We start from the raw sequence: 15,462 nt of genomic DNA, 5'->3' as shown, positions 1-15,462 counted from the left end.
TTTCTTTAACTTTAACTGAACAATATTTTATAATTTCTGCTGAGTTGTATATATACATATGTGTATGTATAGCGAGAGAGAGAGAGAGAGAGAGAGAGAGAGACAAAGCTGAAATCAAACTTAATATACATTAGATGTGCACTGATTTTGTGAAGTCTACTTAGACACAATATATACAGTCCTACATGATAACTCAAGTAAACCTCCCACATAATGCAGCAGCATATTTAACACTTGGGAGTTATGGTATATTAGTGTAGCATTTTGGCCTGTTACTTAAGACTTAGATTCATTATAGTTTCCCTGCAGGCCTTTTTTTCTCCAGCATCTTTATTCTTGCACCTAAAGTTAAATGACCTTCTACTGCCACATTCATTTGTTAAAGTCTAATCATTTTTATTTATATGGGTAAACACATTGCTCCTGCCGTTCATCATGTGAAGTTGTATTTTGAAACTTGACACCGGAAGTTGGACTCCTCGTTCTACATCGCTTTCTGTCCAGCTCCAGGAGCGGAGCGCCATAAAGAGCGCAGCATTGAGTACAGCGCACAGCAGACCTCACTGCAAAGAGAGCGACATTTACTTTAAAAAGTGGTTTACAGACATCAAGAGTGAAACAAACAAAAAGACCCAGTGCTGCTTAACTGGACTAGAGCTAATTTGAGAACTCACAGGTTGTTTTGTCTTTTTTTTCTTTATAAATCTGCCTCTGGACACGGTGATACATAGTCTACTGTCTGCTCTGGACCTACCTGCTGTGATGGGCCGGACGAACAGCGGGCAGTGTGGGGGTGCCAAGAGCGCAAGAGGAGGTCTGGACGCATAGGTAAAAAAAGAAAAAAACGAAAACAAACTGGTTGGAGTTTGCACTGTTTATCTGATTTTCTGGTTTCTGTCATCACAGAAAGTGATGACTGATAATTCTGGGTGTCACATGCGAGTTTCGTTTCTGTTGAGGGACATTGTTTATGTGTTATTCATTTATTTTTTGTAGCCGGCATTATTTTTCTCCGGCATCATTGACTGAAAAGTGAAGCTCAGCTTTTAGAAGTGTACAAGCTAAGGCTTTAGGTGATTGTTTCCTTCTTTTTAAAAAAGTGTTATGACTGTTCTCATTGAATGCCTTTACGCAGTTGCAATCCTTCTTGTCATTCACAAAACAGAGTGCAGTCACTTCCACGCCTCTGTGCACTTGTATGACTGATTCTCAAGGATATGTGAGTGCGCCGTGCACATAAAGGGAAACCTTGCAAACCTTGTTAAATGTGCCTCTTCTTCCGTCAGTTATCATCGGAAGCAGAGATAGCCTTTAATATAAATTCGGACCAGTTAATTTGGGCTTTTTTAAAGGGATGGAACATCAGATAACTAAATAATATGAAATGCCAGTGTTAGTTTATCTCGTGTGGTTTGTTAATGTGGAACGAAAGGTCCGTGATCACTTAAATCGGATTGTGGAAAAGTTGAGTTGTGATAAATATCTCTAGCAAAGCCATGAAGTAGACAAGCTCTTCCAGCAAAGCAAGTTTTAGTGTTTTGCATTAACACAAAACTGCAACGATGTAAGTTTTATATGAGAAGAATTGATATTTCGTTTTGCTTTGCTGCAATGTTACTGCTGTATGTGCCTAAAAAGTTCCAGTTTCCTAACATTTTTCATCTGCAGCTAAGGACGTTGTAACCTCAACAAGTAAGGTGTCTTTTCTTTAACCATAAATTTATTGTTCTTATGTAATCACTTGATTAAAAAAAAAAAGTGACAGTAAAAATCGTCAGACCTTAGCCAATATCTGCAGGTAATTTACAGCTTTCATCTCAGCTGTCTAATGCAGCTTCAAACAGAGCTCATAGTGTAATATGTCAGTGGAGGCTGAGAGTGCCCCTATACAGATAAGTCAGTCAGTGTTGTAGTTCTGTAAGGGTCTAATGTTGTGCTTGTTGTGATCATTTCCTTGACTGTGATATAAAAAAAGAGCATTACAACTAAATACGAAAACCGTGACTGCAATTTGAATTATCTAATGACCTCACAAAATAGTCAAAGCTTTTTATAGCTATAATAGGACAAAATTTAGTATGGTTATGTATTGTAATTGTGTGATCCTAGTTCTTCAGTGTCTTAATAAATTAGTCAATCAGGAAGGCCATCTGGGGTAAAATTCTGCCAAATCAAATGTGCAGAGCTACGCTGTGGGCACCTCTTGTGAAAAATAGACCAGCTATGTGTATATATATATATATATATATATGAGAATTCCTTGGTAATATAACTGAATATATTACCCATTCAGCATATAATGATAATATAATAATAGAATTCTGGATTGATTATTAATTAGAAAACTCAACAGTGTAAATAAAGCATTGAAACACAGAAAGAAACGAAAATAGTTATATAGATGCTTTTCATGGCTTTCTGTCATTTTGGTTTTTGTATTTGATGTATTTTTATTTGTGTTTGCACCTGAACACTCTGCACACTGATTGGTTTGCCCTTAGAGAAGCGAACTTGGCCTCTTGTCCCAGGGGCATTTTAGATTAGGTTATGACCGGCTACTTTCAGTCACAAGAACACCATATTCATTTCATCCATCCTTAACACCATATATGCATAGATACACCTGCTCTGAATTTCAGTCTTCTGAACACAAAATACTCAATGTTTGATCTGATGCTTGCATCCAATTTCTTAAAAATGGAACCTTTTCTCTCCTCTTGTGTCTTCTTGCCCTCTTATATGTTTTTTTCTTTCCAATAAAAAAGAAATGTCTTGGCTGAGGGCTCAGTGCTTTCACCCAGACATCAGACCACTCTTTTGTAATGGTATGATGGCCAGAGATTTGATTTACCTGGTCAGGATGGGCCAACTGTATGCAGGGAAGATTTATAAAGGACAGATATTGATTCACAGACACTGGTCTACAAACATGAAAGCAGGTGAAGTAAGCTAAGGACATTTATCCATTAACCATTTCCACCTGCGACGATCATCGATGTTAAACTCTTAGGGCTTCACTGGCAGAACCTTTTCAATCAATAGTCAAAGACAGAAAGGTTTTGCAACCCCAAACCGGGGAAATCTCATCAGTTGGATTTTACATGGACCCTTTCGAGTCATTTATGATATACGACTGATTTTATATAATTTAATAGACCCTTCTGTACTGCTAGAAGGTACAGTTAGGTCCACAAACATGACAAACCTTTGCCTCTGTACACCACAACAGTGAATTTTAATTCAGACAATCAAGATGTGATCGAAGTGCAGTCTTTCAGCTTTAGATCAAAGATTTTTTTTTAAAAAAGCATTGCATTAATAATTTATGTTTGTGGGTATCTACCTTCAGTTTTCTCTTCAATATCTGAAAAGCATGCTCTTTTGGGTTGAGATCAGGTGACCAGTTTAGCTATAGATGATTATCCCATTCCTTATCTTTGCCCTGAGCAAGTCTGGGTGTGGGTTGCTTTGGTTCATTATTCATTTGCACTCCTGAGTCCCATCCAATCAGTTGTACAGCATTTGTCTGGATCGGACCAGAGACGGCAGCTCTGTACATCATCAAAAAACACTAGTGCGTTGTTTCCACTGGCAGCATTGGCGTTTGTTAATACATTACATTCGCTAAACTCTGAAAGTCTGCCCTACAATCACATCTTAAATGCTTAGTTTAAAATCCACTGCACAATTGTCCAAATCTGTCAGTGTTCAAAAAGTGTATGGACCTCTTCATCTTTCTCAGTGGAAGTCAAGTCAAACATATTTTCAGTGTGTGACATTTACTGGGCTCGCTGACCGTCCAAACCATAACCAAGCAATGTTTACTTGGTTATGAGGCAGACGGCCAGAGGTCTAGTCTGAAGTTGTACAAACACACTCTCTTGTACAAAGCAACAAGTCTCGATGACATTTTTACTATGAAAACAGTGAATGTGTATGTGAGGTTGTGAAATTATTGTTATAAAAACTCTTCACAACCTACACCTGTGATACACAATTCTTTCAGATGAGAGAGTATGTTAGGCATTTACTTGTATCTACAAGTCAATTATGTTTATGTTTTTTTTCTTTTTCCATGCTTGGAGATTTCTATGGATTCCTGGACTTTTAACAGGCTTAACATTTGTTCCTCTAGTCTTCCTTCTTCTTAAGCAATGCGACCCTGTGCTCTGGTTCTCTTTAGTATGATATCCATACTAAGTGGCAGAGACCACTTTACTCCCAATCCCAACTAACTACCCTAAGATATAAAGGCTGTGAAGGTTGTAAACCACAGATGTAAATTGTGCAGTTGTGGTTTGACAGAGTAACTTGTTAGGATTTGCCGCTATCACCCCATGTCACAGCATGCCAATTGTTTAGAAAATCAGCGCTTACTCCCTGGAATGTCACATCCTAGCGATCATACCTTGATTGCCTTTTCTGTCTGCGTGGCGGGAACAGTGTGTGGGTGTCAGTGTTGCAACTCAAGTGATTTCATGCTTAGGGGATGCAGCCAGTGAGTGATCGCTGATATGATCCTTGATATTTTCCCGGGAAGTACTCCAAGAATGAAGCTAGGGCTACATACAGAGCCAATTAAGGTTTTTAGCCATTCTAAACATGCAACTCTGAGTCAATATCAGTGGAGCTAAATAAGATTTAAGGTTCGTCCACATTCAGTATAATCACACCACGTCCATGTATGATTACCACCTGCACACACTGGCCATGTTACCTGCCCAAACATACATTCAGCACCTACTTGTGTGAAAATGCAAAACATTTTGCTTTTTTTTTCAAATCTTATTGGTTCGGGAGGTGTGATCCATATGCATACAGGTGGGACAGAGAACTAGATTATGAAACAGCTGATCTGGAACAAAGTCTGCCTCTTCTTAACAGATTTAGGCATGCATCAGTTTACTTTGTGTGGTTGTGAGATGCAGTGTTTTATTGTTAAAATTTGATAAAAAATGATGGAGCGTGGAGCTTGAACTTTTCTTGTTGGACTTTTGAAAATGAGGCATGCCAGGTTTAAAAAGGTTTTAAACCGCTGTATTAGAGTAAAGTAAAAGACTGTGGAAGCACCCTGATTGTTACTGTCCTCTATGCTATGCTATTATAGTTGTACTTAAGTTGAATGCTAACATTTTCATGCTGTCATGAAAGTGTTCACAAGATATTAGTTAGATTTTGTTGGCTAAATATAAAATACAGCTGAAGCTAATAGCTATGGCAGGGCAATATGGCCAAAAATATTTATCACGATATATATTTGAAAATTTGCGATAACAATATAATTGACGATGTAATTGACGCGAGACAAAATACTTTACAACTCCACAACTTTATTAGTGCAAAAAAACCCCATCAATGTGTTTTCACTCAAACAAGCAGCTGTTTTTTATGTGCATTAAAGTTATATAAAAATGTAACAGTGCAAATTCCCTGCTGACAGTTTAACCAAAAGGCATTTCCAGTGGAAATTGGCCCATATATCCTGAGCATAACCATGTATAATATCCACAAAACTTAAGAAGAGGTTATACACACAATACGGTAATATTATGTTGAAGCACAGTACGTATTACTCTACGAGGCTCCTGACTACGGCATGCGCCGACAATCCATCAAGTGGTGCGGCTTCATAGCTTAGCAAAGTCGTACTAAAACATTTTTTGACAGATTTTTGAGCATCGTGTACCACATAAAATCGGTTCGGTAATAACGGTAATAATAACGGCCCGCTTGCATGCTCTACCAAAAAATGTGCTTTGGTGTGTATCTGAGGGACGAAAGCCAAACCAGTTCCACACCACTGAAGTTGCACCATTTTTACAAACCAATTCTGGTTCATCTGTTTCATTCAACGATCCACTTTCGCCCTTCTCATTCTCCGTCGCCGCCATGCTTTTTCCGCCGTGTGTATGAAAAGAAAGGCACTGCGCATGCGTGTTTTACCCATATTCTATTGCGATATTTCATTTATCATTGCCTAACATTATACCGGTATTACCGTGAACAGTATGATATAGCCCAGTCCTACTAATAGCAATTACTTTTATGACAATGCTTTATTTGCCATTATACTAAGATTTTGAAATGAATATGGACCTGGAGATATACCCCCAAAAAAAAAAAAGACTAACAAAAATCAATCAAAAACACACACACACACACACACACACACACACACAACAGCCACTCACTATTCTGGAGGTTCAGAAATGTCTGAATACAACAATCTATTCAGTTGACGCTGAAATATTTGGGTTTGGATTAAAAAGATGTATGAGCAACAGACTAGCGATGCATTCATTGTGGTATTGGTTTTTCCCCCTCAGTCGCCAAAGGCTGGTGGGGTATTGTCCTCACCCGCCAGGTGGGCGGCATGGACACCTAAGTTTTTGAATGTGATAACTTAAGAACGAGACGATACAGGAGCTTTGATACCAAAGGTGCATCGACTAAAAATATCAGATGAGTTTGAATTACAGTGACCTTGACCTCAAGGTCAAGGTCAAAAGTCAAGTTTTATGAAAATCTTGTGAATGCTATAACTTGAAGGACGTCACCAAGGATTCTCAAACTGATACCATGGGTGCACTGACTTTGACCTCACGGTCAGAGGTCAAGTTTTCTGAAAATCTTGTGAATGAGATACAAAGCAATGTTTCTGTAAGTGGATCCCAATTTTATGTCCTTTGCACATCAGTGTCAGAGTCATTACTCAAAACTGTAATTTAATGTATTGTATTGCGCATTACTTGCTACTTTTCTTAAAATCAATGTAGTACATTACATACATTACATTACATTACACTACTCTTTACATTGCTTTCACATTACTTCATATGGTGATCTGAAATGTTTACCATCACTCTGGGTTCTTTGCTAGCTTTCTGTGCAGATTCTTGCAAAAAGCCAGAGTTGTCTTTGCAGTACAATCCACTTATTTCTGTCCTGGATCCAGTTTTCACTTTACCATTGTGCTCCTGTTCATTCGACTGTTCACTCCACTCCTCAAAACGTGTAGGGGGAGGAGTCTACACGTTTTTCACTCCTCAAAAGGTGTAGACTGCTCCCCCATTTTCCTTCTCCTGCTCTTGAACTAAAATAAAAGATTACTGTAGCGCAAGTGCAAATTAAGATAAAGGCCATGTTTGAAGTTTTTTTTCATGCTATCCACTTGCCATGCAGATACAGTCACTTCAGAACCTCTGTAATGCAAGTAACGACATAATTGCAATTGTGTTGTGATTACTGAATTTAGCACAGTAGCACATTACATTACTCTGTTACTGAAAATGTAATTTGATGAAATGCACACAACAGCATGGGGGCCGTAAAACTCAAAACCTGCCCCCCCCAAAAAGCAAAAAAACAAAACAAAACAAACAAAGCAAACAAACTGCATTTGAGGGTTTTTTTATTTTATAAATTTAAAAAACTATCTGTTATGGGATTGCTGAGATTATGCACAGAGAATATTTAATTAAATGCATAAAACACCAAAGTCAGTGAGGAACAGCTGAGATGTATTATGGCTGTTGATGAACTGGAAGGCTTAATTAATACTTAAATTACTCCACTCTAGAAACAGCTATAAATAAATAAATAGTAGCTCCACTGAAGGCGATAAGATGTTCTCCTGTTTGCTGTTTGCTTGTGCAAGGATGAACTCCAGTCTTTTCAGCAAATGTAAAGTCTAGCAGGTAAACTACAAGGAGCTGTGTTTGACTTCTGGTTTAAGCAGAAAGGATGATGTAGACACACACTGACATTTGCCGCTTAGTTGAACAGCCAGTTATTATTCTTGCTGTCTTTTTTTTATCTGTGGCATCACGCAAGAAAAACAGAGGCCCGTGATAGCATTATAAGAAGTGAATGGAAGCCCATGACAACATATTCAGTGATGCATTCAAACCACAGGCTAGACTCACACTCTTTTCTATAACCAGAAAGCACTGAACTCCGTGAGACCTAATTACCAAGATTAAATCAAACATCATAGGTTACCTCAGATCAGAAAGCATAAATACACACATGCACAGGAGCGCATTATTTTTTCTGCATTACATTACAGCATTACATTACACGTTCAAAACAAAATAACCGACTGCTTAATGCTGATTGGATGGTTTGTTTTTCTTGTGTCGAACTTCAAAGTCCCTGACTGTTGTTAACATGCTCAGAAAGAGAAGGTTTATGTTAAAGCCAGCCTTGCATATTTCATTTTTATTTTCTTTTGTAGAGTCCTGTATTTGATCCTGCATTTGTTATTATTTAATTACAATAAGTTAAAGAACAGAGTGACTGATTACACTCAGAGTCTATTATTAGTCATTCTCTCCTGCATACAAATGTGCACATGTACACTTCAGTCAGGAGCAGTTTGGTCAAGAGAAGACTGTTCCAGTTCCTCCTGCAGTAATTTATATTTGGCGGCATGACTCTGTTCTTGGAAATAAGAGCATAGACCCCTCATCCAGGACATCGATTAAGTTAGAGAGCATGAAATGGATACGCTAAGGTGAAGTTGGGTTACCAAACCTGGTGGTACATTGTTAAACAAACTTAAATGGTGTGCCCAATAAAATATTTGCCAATTGGATTTGTGAAGGGTAATTAGTTGAGCCATCAGGAGATACGGGCTGGCACTGAGATGGGTTGTTTCAGCTAATGTACTGGGATTGCTGGCTGACTTGGACTTTGTGACTTGCCTGAACTAATACTGATGTGTGGTTTGTGGTCACTGCATTGGTTGTTTTGTGTGCCAGCTGTGTCACCATAGCCCTGTCACTGTTAATACTGGAGCTCCAAACCTGATGCAGTACTCTGCTGAATGATAGGTGTCGCCACTCAGTAGAAGAAATCAATTCAAAAAGCAAACAACTTTTTTTTTCACAAAGTTTTCTTCAGAACCTTCATCTTTTCAGAATGTTGCAGCATCTCCCTCTGTCAAATCTGAAAATCTCTGGGCTCCATTAAACTGGCGGCAGTGACGGACACAATAGTACAATTATGTCTTTAAGTTGCCCACGCCAGCCTGCCCGCTGCTCTCAGCACTGCACATGGCGGGTTACAAAAAAGTGAGAGGTGCACAACAAACAAAAACACCAGCAAAGCTCTGGCACTTACAGGGTGAGAATGGTGTTACAGGCATTACTTTCCCTCCTTGAGTTTTCTCATTACATCAGAGGTCCTGCCTTTTTGTTTTCTTCCCTCTGTTATGGTAGAACTCAGTATGAACCGTGCAAAATGTCAGTTTCAACAATGAGCTTGAAGGAAATGTACTAATCTCGGATTCTTGTGAATTTCCTTTTTTTTTTTTTTGGGTGGAAAATTGAGGGCACATTTGCTTTGTTTTCATTAGTTATGAAATAAAGACAGATGGAAAATTGAGTGCACTTTGTTGCTGTGGGTTTTTTTTCATTAGTTGAAAGAAGGCCTGCTAAAAACAAAGACAGGATAACACTGCGGAAACTTTGTACACACACACACACACACACACACACACACACACACACACACACACACACTGACACACAAACATGTCTGTTGATCTGTGGGTATTTTTGTGCATGCCTGTAACCATCAAAAAGAAGGCCTGCTATATAAACACAGTTGTTTAATTCATCAACACTGACCTGTGAAAATTGCTTTCAACCCCAAGGGGACCTGGATTTTGGTCCCCACTGTGCAGAAAGTCCCCACCACACACACACACACACACACACACACACACACACACACACACACACACACACACACACACACACACACACACACTATAAGCACAGATTGCCCCAGCTTGCTCAAACAAAGTTGGTGTCAGCTAAAATCATAATAATTTATCTCCTCAATCTGATGTCATCATCATGAGACACCCTTGTGGCTATTTAACTGGCTGCAGGGCAATGTGACATGAGGCCTTACAGATGTCTTAAATTGCTGAACTTTTAGTGTGTTTCACAAACACAGTTAGCTTACAGGGATATACGTCCTTGTGACTGTCAAAAATAAATTAATAGGAATATGTTGGGAATGGGGTATAAAAGAAAAAATTGGAATTAATACAATTTTGTTGAACATTTGCAATGATGATGAAATGCTATTCTATACCATTCTTTTCTAAGTAACACACGGTGTGTGAACGCTGTCTCTGAGTTGCTAATTGTTGAATGGTACAGAGGGACGTGTGCAAGAGTACCCGTGGGATGTTTGGGAGTGTTTAGTGCGTACTTATAAAAAAATAGCGATTAAAGAATTGCGAAAAGTTACTAACTCTTGCTACAAAGTTTGTGTTATGTGTAATGAAGCATGGCTATCATTGCTGTGAGTGAGAGGGATGTCAGGCAGACAAGCTGAAATGACAATAATAATAAAAAGCTCAGCCTGTAATTACATCAAACAAAGAATCTTGGCAGATGGCCTCATGTCTAATTTTGAAACTGTGACATTTTCTAACAAAATCACCACATATGAGTTAAAGATAATGGATGTGCTGTGATTTGGACTAGAGTCACATCTAAAATTATCCCTGTGATAACAAGTCAGAAACAGCAGAATATCTCTGAGGAAGTAATGTTATGTGAATAGGCTGAAAATGTAGAAGTTTTTGTTGCATGTTGTTGCAACAGTATTTTTTCTAAATTAAAAAGCACTGAATTGAAAATGTACACTAAAGAAATTCCTTTCTGCATTTTCTTAACTGTTTCACCTATTTAGGCTGCTGGGAGGCAACAGTGCTAACTACTGCACTGCTGTGCTGCACATGCTGAACAAACAATTATCTGACTAGTCAAATATGTGGGCACAGACCCAGCAGACTTTAACATTACTATAGCTTAAACACGAAATTTCCCCTTGTGGGACTAATAAAGGTATATCAATATCAATGTCAATATCAATCAACAAAGAACAGTAAAGGGTTTTCCATTTCCAACCTATTTCCATATCCTCATTACAAAGGTTTTATCTTTGCAGTGAATTCATAATGACAAAAGATAAAATGTTAAAAACTGTGTTAAACTGCTTGTTTCCACCACTATACAATGTTATAAACACATTGTCAAAAAAGAGAGATGTGTATATACAGTATTACCATCAACAATACATTACACTCCCTTTTCTCTATGAATGTCATTTTTAGAAATGCGGTGCTTAATATAGCATATACACGATAAAATTAAGACAGGGTCATCATTTCCTGCTTGTTACACTCATTATAAATATAGCTAACAGCTTGTTAACTCACAGCAATTAACAACAGTAATTTTTGATGGCGGCTATTAGCTATATTTAGTTTTATTTCTTTATTTATTTTATTCTGTGCAGCTAACTGTGACATTCATGCATGTGCCTGTGATGCCACTGTGGCTGCATTCATTAATGACTATCTGTCCATTCTGGAAGTTTTTCTAACTGGCAGCAAAATTGAAAAGAATAAGACCTTCACATTTATCACTACCTGCGTCATCCCCTGCTCTCTTTTGTCATTCTTACTCTCACAGTTTTCTGGACTACATCTATTACCCTGTAATAACCCTCCCTTTTTAAATCTAAAGGATTGGGTTAAACACACTCCCTTTGTTGTTTGGCTGGATTTCTTTCTTTTTCAGTTTCCCCCTATTGCCGTTATCTCTTCACACTCTACAATAACCATCTCTGTAGCCTCCATTATGCTCTCCCACACATCCTGCAAGTCTTGCTTTCAAATTACACCACTAGTATTCTTCCAATATTTTTTCATTCTCTTTCTTGGAGCGTAAAATTGAACTTTTTCTGTCTTTAGCCATCCCACAAACGTATGTGAGTGGGTGTTACCTAAATCCTTGCCCTTGACTTTCATTTGACCCTACAACTGGAAGTTTTGCAGTGGGAGAATGTGTATACAATCATACAGAGCAAAAGAAAATTTTCACAAGACTCCATTCAGCCTTGTGAAAACCTCAGTGTGCCTCATGATTTAATAGCTTGTAGAACTTTGTAGAGAGATGAAGCTTTCTTCTGACAGTCCTTCCAAACAAGCTATAGTTGTTCAGTCTTTTTAAATGAACTGTCATGAACTTTAATGTTTAACAAACTAACTGAGTGTGAGTTGTAGCTCTTGTGTTTTTTTTTCTGAGCTTTGCATGCAGTGAATTTGCTGGAACATCCACTCCAGGATTGTGACATTGCATTAACACAGACCTGAATAAACCAGACCAGCAAACAGCCAAACTTCTGCTTTTATACTGGAGTTTGTTGATGATCCCTTAATCAAGTGGATTTGTAAATGTGCACTTAATTTCTCACAGGATTGCATAGCATTCTGTGGAAATCTTCTTTTCTACATGACTGTAAAAATTGTATATTAGTGTTCTGTCTCTCGTGTCTAAGGTGATTGACAGAAGTAATTATCAACAACAACTTCATAAAGAGAAATGAGTGAGAATAACTCATGTTAGTGTTCAATAAAAGGTGCATTTTTGGATTTCACTGCAGATTTTAATGCTACATTTATTTGGTTGCAATTATTTGTTACAATATTGTTTTTAATATAGCTTCAAATCCAGAAGCCACACAGGAAGCCTATCAGCTGGTGGATAATATAATATTATACACGAGTTCCTCTTCCACTATGTCTCTGTTAGATACTTGTTAGTACACTTTTGACAGGTACACTGTGTATATAATTGACTTACTAATGTAGTATAGTGATAGGATGGTGACGATGGAGTTGCTAGGCAGGAGGAAAAGAGGAAAACCACAGAGAAAATTCATGGATGTAGTGAAGAAGGACATGCACAGGTTTGGTGTGACCAAGGGGGATGCTAGGGACAGGAAGAAATGGAAATAATGGGAAGGAAGGATGGAATGGAGTTACACTGCTGTATTGGAACAAATGTATCACATCCTGCAGTAACTGAATTTAGTTGTCTAGTTTGAAAAAGGCTATTTTATGACTTGTTTTATCTTAGATATAAATAGGAAACCATGTTTAAACTGTGAGAGTCAAAGCTACAGCCCAACATTATCATAAGATTGGCATATTTTAATGATTATTGGTTTTACTGTATGTTTTCATCGATGCTCATTGTCAAATGTTTCAGTGTAGCAGAGTCTCTTTCCTTATTTTTATCAAGAAACCATTAAGATGTCCTTTGAGCAGAAATATAGAGGAAAGAGTTTCTTAGTCTTAGTGTTAACTAAATCCTCAGTGCAGACAGTTTTTCCTGCAGCGACATATCCCTCTGTAGTTTTCTAGTTGTGCAGCAACTGGTCCAGAAATATGCTGGAGAAAAAGTGGAATAAAAATATAGAGAATCCATCGCTTCAGAACTTATCCATTAAACATGAAGAGCTAATATACATCATAATGTGATCTATCCTGCATAGCTAAGGGGGAAAGACAGAAGAAGATGGGGGAGAGAAAGAGTGAAAGATAGACAGGAAATTGTAGAGAAAAATAGATGAGGTTTGCCTGTGCTCTCCGGCACTTGGCTGAGTCAAGTCGGACATTTTGACACAATCAACACAGATCTGCTGTCACTGCTGTTTCCTGTCAGGAATGAATCCCAATAGACAATCCCCCAGTGCCACTTACTCATTAATTACTGTATATAAATAGGCAGTAAACAAAGGATGATGAATTAATTCACTGCTAGATGCTTTTCCAAACCAGTGTGGGCACATAAACATTTTTATGTAACTCTATCTCTAAGATATGCACGCATGCCTGCAACTCTAGAAATGAACTGGGATGCGTCAAGGCTTATCGGTGCTGAGATCGCACAGGTGTTCTGGTTCTGTCCATCTGAGCTTTACTGAATGAGGTTTTATCTGGCTTGTGCACTCACCCGTGCACTCTCTGTATTGTCTCTGCGCTGTTATGTAAAAGATAGTAGTGCTCGTGGAGACAGTATTTAGACTCAGATGGGCGACCATTTACCCTCCGGGATATCACTTACCCTTCCGTGTCTTTCACAGACACCTAATGTTTTAGTCATGCTGCATGTCTGTCGTCATGACTCCTGTTGTTGGGACAACCAATATCCTAGCTCTCTACAGGACACACAGGGCAGCTAAAGTTTACGCCAGTCTACTCTGGTACATGCTTTCCATCCATCACAAGAGGGATGGATGAAAGTGATGTTACGTTAAATAAATTGCTAAATTACTTTAAGGCTGATCAACAGCCAATAATATTAAGTTGCAAATGTTCTTTTTTGTAAGAATAAACTGATAATTATAGATACAAATAGAAACCACAACAACAATCTGACCAAAATTCCCATCTGTAAAACTACATTCATGTCTGATAGGAGTTAGAAAATATGTGGTAATTAGGGAAGGGAATTGATAAGGATTTACCGATTCCGATTCCATTATTGATTCAAGAAGCTGGAAATCCACCGTGCAGCTTTTCACTTTTGTTTTAGCTAAAGAGCCCGCACCATCTAGGAAACGTGTGCTGAGCACCCTGCATTCCTTCACACATAACTGTTTCTGTACAGAAAACATGCCCTCTACCCTCTGGAAACATGGGAATGCAGTGCCTATGGAAGCAATATAAAAACAGTGTCTATAATGAGTTTGACATTGAAAAGACGTCCACAACAATAAACGTACAGTAGATGTTAAACAAAAAGATGTTGCCAGTGTACCAAAATTGAACATATTGATTGAACAAAACTGACATATAAAAGACGTCACCTCGATGTCAGTTTGCACAGTGGGAAGAGATCTTCATGCTGAATCCATTCAGGCCTTCACTCAAGCCTGCTTCTTGATTATATGTATTATTACAAATGCTTGTTATATGGTTTAATGCAATGTTAATTAATACAATGATAATGCCAATAATAAGTATAAGTAGCAGTAAAATATTCCTTATTCCACACTCCCTCTTTTGACGTCTCTTCCAGAGACGTCACTACACCATTTTCTTGTGTCACTCTTCAACCCACTCTGTCACCTCTGGATCCATTAATGGCATCATGGGCCCCGAAACCACCATTCCCAGGTCCACTGCCTTCGCTCTGACCCTCTCTAGCCGTCCCCTGACTCAGCAAATCAGACAATAACCTCATGTCATCTAGGTGGTCCAGTAATAAAACGCCAGCTCCCACTTGAAAACACTTCATGCTTAAGTGGTCTCTGCTCCTTTCCTGGGTCCCTCTCTAGTGAAAATCTAGTGGAATGGACCCTCGTCACCAATCACTAAGTAAACTGAATTGGCGCAGGTCTCAAATAAGAAGCAGAAGACACTTGGGCCCTCGCTCAGGCCTGCTACTAGATTTATGTGTATTGTAAGCATGCATGCAATTAACCTGCTATGTTCTCATCTTCCCTCAACATGTATCACCTGGACACTCTCACCAGTGAAGCTTAAAACCCTCTTGGATAGAACATCAACTCTAAACAAGCACAGATATGCAATGTGTATAAAATGAACTAAACCTGTGAATAGAATGAATGTGATGACAAACATAT

The 15,462-nt window shown here is 38.4% G+C and overlaps 1 protein-coding gene across 4 annotated transcripts in view; it reads left to right on the top strand.

Moving 5' to 3' along the window:
* Positions 1-537: 537 nt before the first annotated feature.
* gcgrb (glucagon receptor b) overlaps positions 538-15,462 on the top strand; it is a 55,332-nt gene continuing 40,407 nt past the window's right edge. For all 4 annotated transcript variants that reach the window (XM_031735748.2, XM_039614005.1, XM_039614004.1 and 1 more), the window contains exon 1: positions 538-828. The gene's annotated coding sequence lies outside the window, so the exon portion shown is untranslated. The remainder of the gene's footprint in view (positions 829-15,462) is intronic.

Source organism: Oreochromis aureus, linkage group 6, assembly GCF_013358895.1.
Source record: "Oreochromis aureus strain Israel breed Guangdong linkage group 6, ZZ_aureus, whole genome shotgun sequence".
Classification (NCBI taxonomy): domain Eukaryota; kingdom Metazoa; phylum Chordata; class Actinopteri; order Cichliformes; family Cichlidae; genus Oreochromis; species Oreochromis aureus.
The sequence above is the reverse complement of the archived record's forward strand: the minus strand, read 5'-3'. Positions and strand labels throughout refer to the sequence as shown.